Source organism: Engystomops pustulosus, chromosome 3, assembly GCF_040894005.1.
Source record: "Engystomops pustulosus chromosome 3, aEngPut4.maternal, whole genome shotgun sequence".
In the NCBI taxonomy this organism is placed as follows: domain Eukaryota; kingdom Metazoa; phylum Chordata; class Amphibia; order Anura; family Leptodactylidae; genus Engystomops; species Engystomops pustulosus.
Window position 1 is genome coordinate 225,520,964 of NC_092413.1, and position 6,000 is coordinate 225,526,963.

General features: G+C 47.4%; 2 non-coding genes across 2 annotated transcripts; both read right to left on the reverse strand.

Annotated features, from left to right (window-relative positions):
- Positions 1-176: 176 nt before the first annotated feature.
- On the reverse strand, positions 177-248 carry TRNAG-UCC (transfer RNA glycine (anticodon UCC)). The gene has a single exon. It is a non-coding gene; the product is annotated as a tRNA-Gly (tRNA).
- A 414-nt stretch (positions 249-662) lies between these two features.
- On the reverse strand, positions 663-736 carry TRNAN-GUU (transfer RNA asparagine (anticodon GUU)). Its single transcript has one exon. It is a non-coding gene; the product is annotated as a tRNA-Asn (tRNA).
- Between the last annotated feature and the right edge of the window lie 5,264 nt (positions 737-6,000).

Here is a 6,000-nt window from a genome sequence, read left to right on the forward strand (position 1 = left end):
GAGCGGAGGTGATCCGGATATTCTTATGGCACAGGAGGAACCAGAGTAACCCGGTCCATGCAATAAATAAGTGGGTGATGTATAGAAATAATTATTAAAAGTAATAAGGCGCTTCTATATATAAATAATTTAGTTGATGAAAATTTACTAGAACTTCTAATGTAAAAAAACGGCTCTGCGTTGGCCGGGAATCGAACCCGGGTCAACTGCTTGGAAGGCAGCTATGCTCACCACTATACCACCAACGCTTGACTGAGGCAATGTCACATATGAACTTATTCTATTCAGAAATTCCAGAATATTTCCATCCCCTGCAGTGGAGTCAGATGTAGAAATATGTGAATGAAGATAAATTTCTAATATCAATTTTTTTTCATATATTTGTTTTCATTAATTTTTTAAACTTTGAAAGCCTAAAGATTAAAAAATTATGTTTTCTAAATATACATTTATGGTCCAGAATTATACTGAAAACTTCATCCTGCTGCCATCAGTGGAAACTTTCTCCCAGAAAGATCCCCGTGTGTGCTTCTTCTCTTCCATCTGAAGAACCTTCTTCTTCCATGTGTGCTTTAGATATTGAAACTGGCCAGTTATACGGAGCTCTTAATTGAAGTTGTAGCTGAGCCACTCAAGCTGCAGGCGGAAGCAAAAGAGGACTGCGTCCCTGGGTGGGCTCGAACCACCAACCTTTCGGTTAACAGCCGAACGCGCTAACCGATTGCGCCACAGAGACACGGAAGCTGCTTGCCTGGTGTTCCAGTTTCAGGCAGGTCAATGGCCTATGTGTACGGGTGATCTTCCGATGAAAACAAAATGAAAAGAAAATAAGCAACCAGTTGTGGGCCCCGAAATGTTCCCCAACAACCAATAAATCTCTACACAGACTGACGGAGGGCCGCCTTTCCTTAAGTAGCCCAGCAAAAGTCAGTGTCTAGTGAGAACTTCTCCCAAGCCATTGCATGTAGCAGCAGAGTGGCGCAGCGGAAGCGTGCTGGGCCCATAACCCAGAGGTCGATGGATCGAAACCATCCTCTGCTAGCGTCCTTCCTTTTGTCCGTCTACAATGTTACAATTTGCAAAAGCTCCCCTAGTAAGTTCGGACTCCTGTTTGTGCCCAGAAACTGGTCATCATCAGTCCAAATCACTGCTCCCAATCTAGCTCATGTCCAAAAGCGTTTTCAGACCCTCCCAGGCTGTGACAGACCTGTAACCCAGATACCAGCGCATAGAAACCATTCTCTGCTTGGTGCCTGAATTTTTTTTTTCCATCTCTGACGTTACAATTAGCCAAATCTCTCTAGTGAGTTAGGACTCCTGTTTCTGCCCAGGACGCGGTCAACCAAAGCCCAAATTACTGCTCCCAATCTTGCTCGTGTCCAAAAATAGTTTTCAAAGCCGCCCTGGCTTTGCAGTCTTGATTTGCTTAAGGCTGCCTTACATCCACACTTAAAAAAAAACAAAAAAAAAAAAAACGACCTACCAAAAAGTGAGAGTCTAGTGGAAAAAACTCCACCCTCCACACACACCTCAGCAGCAGAGGGGGATTAGCTCAAATGGTAGAGCGCTCGCTTAGCATGCGAGAGGTAGCGGGATCGATGCCCGCATCCTCCAGGATCCACTTTTGTCTTTTCAATCTTCGTCTCTTTGTGTCCAGCGCTCGGCTCTCTTACACAATTTCTATAAAAGTTCAAATATTAAAGATTTTTGTCTTCTTGTTGCTCCTGAGGTCACAGGCTGAGACGGATTTAGATGCTGAAAACAAATTGAAAGAAAAAAAATTTTTTACTGTAGTTTTCTATGATAATCTCTTGTGATTTCTCTTATTGGGTAATAACTTCCCCTCCTGCACAGGTGTAAAGATTCTCTCACATCCCTGATATTTACACCACAGGTTACTAACACTTCCCCTGTGTGAAATTCCCCCTTAGCGGTGTCACACCTCCCCCCTTAGCGGTGTCACACCTCCCCCCTTAGCGGTGTCACACCTCCCCCCTTAATGGTGTCACACCTCAACGACTGCAGAGTAAGAGTATAATCAGCCCCTAGTCCTCCCTGGAGAGCTCTACATTATATCTACCATGAGATATCCTGATGGGAGGCGCCTTGAACTCGCGTGTCCCGTTTCCCTAGATTTCCAAAACACTTTCTCTTAGTGTCAGGAGTTCCCTTAAAGTAGAAATATAAAGTTATATTCCTCATGCTAATTAGCTGGAGGTGCTCAGGTTTATGTCACCTGAGTGCCTCCTGGCTCCTCGGGCTTATAATTTACTCACACCCCTATTGCCCCACCCCCACATCCTTCTATAAGTCTATAAGTCTCGTATAAGCAGTGACGTAACGTGAGCGCATCCAGCTCATTAGCATAAGGAATATAACTTTAGATTTCTACATTAAGCAGAATCCTGACACTAAGATAAAGTTGTTTTAGAAATCTCGGAAACATATATCTGATGGTAGATGTTCTTTAAATTGTGTAGTATTGGTCAGCGGTGGATAAGACCACCATGGGCTTATATTATAGCCCCTAAGTCTGGGAATGGAGGATGTGTCCCTTTTGCTGCTTTCAATCTGTGGTTTCAGGAGCTTTGGAGGACCTTCATAGGTCCTGAAAGGGCTCTTGTGGTCCTGAAATGGCTCTTGTGTACACGTGTATTGAGAGCAGGATCAGATGTATGAGGCTTTCATGGGTGAAGGTCCTTCTCAGTATAACATTTGGTGGGTGGTTTGGATGGACATGGGCCCTGGGCTCCAGCCCAAACCACCAATAATATAATCCACTGGTTGTGGTAAAGGTGATGGCTACACATCCTGTGGGCCGCAAGGGTATATAGTATACGTTTCTTTTCTAGGTGATCGAGATGAAGAGCAGCGGGGCCGAGTATTTGCAGGTTTTTTGTTGTACGTGGTTGATTTGCTTCAAGATGAATTTTGCAATTTTCTTATTGCTCTTGATACTATAGAAGCCAAATCCTCCTGTGAGCAATAGAGTTACATGAGGGTCAGTGATACAAAGGTCACACTGTCTGCAGTGCAGTCCATGAGGTAGCCTCAGGCCATTGCTTGAGTAGTCCATGGAATAGCCTCAGGCCATTTCTGGAGTAGTCCATGGAGTAGCCTCAGGCCATTGCTGGAGTAGTCCATGGAATAGCCTCAGGCCATTGCTGGAGTAGTCCATGGAGTAGCCTCAGGCCATTGCTTGAGTAGTCCATAGAATAGCCTCAGGCCATTGCTTGAGTAGTCCATGGAATAGCCTCAGGCCATTGCTGGAGTAGTCCATGAAGTAGCCTCAGGCCATTGCTTGAGTAGTCCATGAAGTAGCCTCACCCCATTGTTGGAGTAGTCCATGGAGTAGCCTCAGGCCATTGCTGGAGTAGTCCATGAAGTAGCCTCAGCCCATTGCTAGAGTAGTCCATGGAGTAGCCTCAGGCCATTGCTGGAGTAGTCCATGAAGTAGCCTCAGCCCATTGTTGGAGTAGTCCATGGAGTAGCCTCAGGCCATTGCTGGAGTAGTCCATGAAGTAGCCTCAGGCCATTGCTGGAGTAGTCCATGGAATAGCCTCAGGCCATTGCTGGTGTAGTCCATGGAGTAGCCTCAGGCCATTGCTTGAGTAGTCCATAGAATAGCCTCAGGCCATTGCTTGAGTAGTCCATGGAATAGCCTCAGGCCATTCCTGGAGTAGTCCATGAAGTAGCCTCAGGCCATTGCTTGAGTAGTCCATGAAGTAGCCTCACCCCATTGTTGGAGTAGTCCATGGAGTAGCCTCAGGCCATTGCTGGAGTAGTCCATGGAGTAGCCTCAGGCCATTGCTAGAGTAGTCCATGGAGTAGCCTCAGGCCATTGCTGGAGTAGTCCATGAAGTAGCCTCAGCCCATTGTTGGAGTAGTCCATGGAGTAGCCTCAGGCCATTGCTGGAGTAGTCCATGAAGTAGCCTCAGGCCATTGCTGGAGTAGTCCATGGAATAGCCTCAGGCCATTGCTGGTGTAGTCCATGGAGTAGCCTCAGGCCATTGCTTGAGTAGTCCATAGAATAGCCTCAGGCCATTGCTTGAGTAGTCCATGGAATAGCCTCAGGCCATTCCTGGAGTAGTCCATGAAGTAGCCTCAGGCCATTGCTTGAGTAGTCCATGAAGTAGCCTCACCCCATTGTTGGAGTAGTCCATGGAGTAGCCTCAGGCCATTGCTGGAGTAGTCCATGGAGTAGCCTCAGGCCATTGCTAGAGTAGTCCATGGAGTAGCCTCAGGCCATTGCTGGAGTAGTCCATGAAGTAGCCTCAGCCCATTGTTGGAGTAGTCCATGGAGTAGCCTCAGGCCATTGCTGGAGTAGTCCATGAAGTAGCCTCAGGCCATTGCTGGAGTAGTCCATGGAGTAGCCTCAGGCCATTGCTGGAGTAGTCCATGGAGTAGCCACAGGCCATTGCTGGAGTAGTCGATGGAGTAGCCTCAGGCCAATGCTGGAGTAGTCGATGGAGTAGCCACAGGCCATTGCTGGAGTAGTCCATGGAGTAGCCTCAGGCCATTGCTGGAGTAGTCTATGGTGTAGCCACAGGCCATTGCTGGAGTAGTCTATGGAGTAGCCTCAGGCCATTGCTGGAGTAGTCCATGGAGTAGCCTCAGGCCATTGCTGGAGTAGTCCATGGAGTAGCCTCAGTCCATTGCTGGAGTAGACCATGAAGTAGCTCCAGGCCATTGCTGGAGTTGTCCATGGAGAAGCCTCAGGCCATTGCTGGAGTTGTCCATGGAGAAGCCTCAGGCCATTGCTGGGGTCCAGGGACCAGATGGTCCTTTACTTACCCCTCTCATTAGACTCCCGATAGGGGAAGTAGAACATTTTTCTTGATTGCGAATGACTAGAATCTGATTCGCTCTGTGAATATTCAGTGATAATAATAAGAGTTTTTAGAGATGATCCAAGTAATTTGGACTAAGTGGAATTTGAGCCTAATGTCAGGAAGAAGTTAATTCACAGTGATTGCGGTTTTGCTGGAGATTCTTTGAAACAATTTCCCTAACGAGGCAGCTTATACGAGACTAAACGCGGAAATAAGAAACACTAAATCACTCGTCAGATGTGCTGAAAGCCAATCATCAGTGACCCGCCCCCTGTGATGTCACATCATGTCCTGCCTCTAGGAAGTGATCGACCAATCAGTGGGTCACATATTCAGCCGCGTTCTTCCGGGTTGTGTGTTATATACCCTGGTGCATTATTGTCATCTGGTGCCCCATTTATTTTTGCATATTGCCAGTTTTTGATGGGGGTCCCCATGGCTTTAGTTGGTGCAAAGTTACTGCATAATCTGGGAGTATCTGATTGTTCTTAGAAATACAATATATTTGGGTTCTGTGTCCTCAGGGTCTGTACACCTGCCTACTATCTGATGAGTTGTGTGCCCTGCAGGGCCGGATTATAAGGTGTGCGCATGCCCCATGGCCCCCACCACTTGGGGTAAGGAGGGGTCTCCACCATCCCCCTCTATTTGCCCAAATGTTATCTATGCTCATATATATTGGCATATACACAGATATCTATGAGCTTTATGGCAGAGCAGTAGTAGCAGTAAAGAGAGAGGGGGAGGAGACACTCACTAACTCTGGCCAATCCCCGCTCGGCTTGTAAGTTGCAGCGGGAGGCTCAGAGTGAAGGCCGAAGGTGAAGGCTGTGGGCAGTGTGTGAAGCCTGTGCAGCGCTGTGTGCGGTGTCTGACCTGTACCTTCTCCCCTGAGCACAGGATCAGATAAGTGATACCTGCCCCTGCCCCAGGTCTCTGCTCTCTCACTCTTAACCTCTTGTTTCCTGGCATGTAGTGGCTGCTGTCTTATGAAGGTGCCTTATTTTATTTTGGCGACTTAGTGAAACCCACCCCTGTGCACCTCTTCATCGACCCTTACACCGCTTCTACCCTGCAGACCAGTACACCCCGTCAGGATCTCTGATTTTAAGCCCTCAGGGCATTAGGACGTACTTGTAGGCCATAATGTGTTTAGGATGAATGTA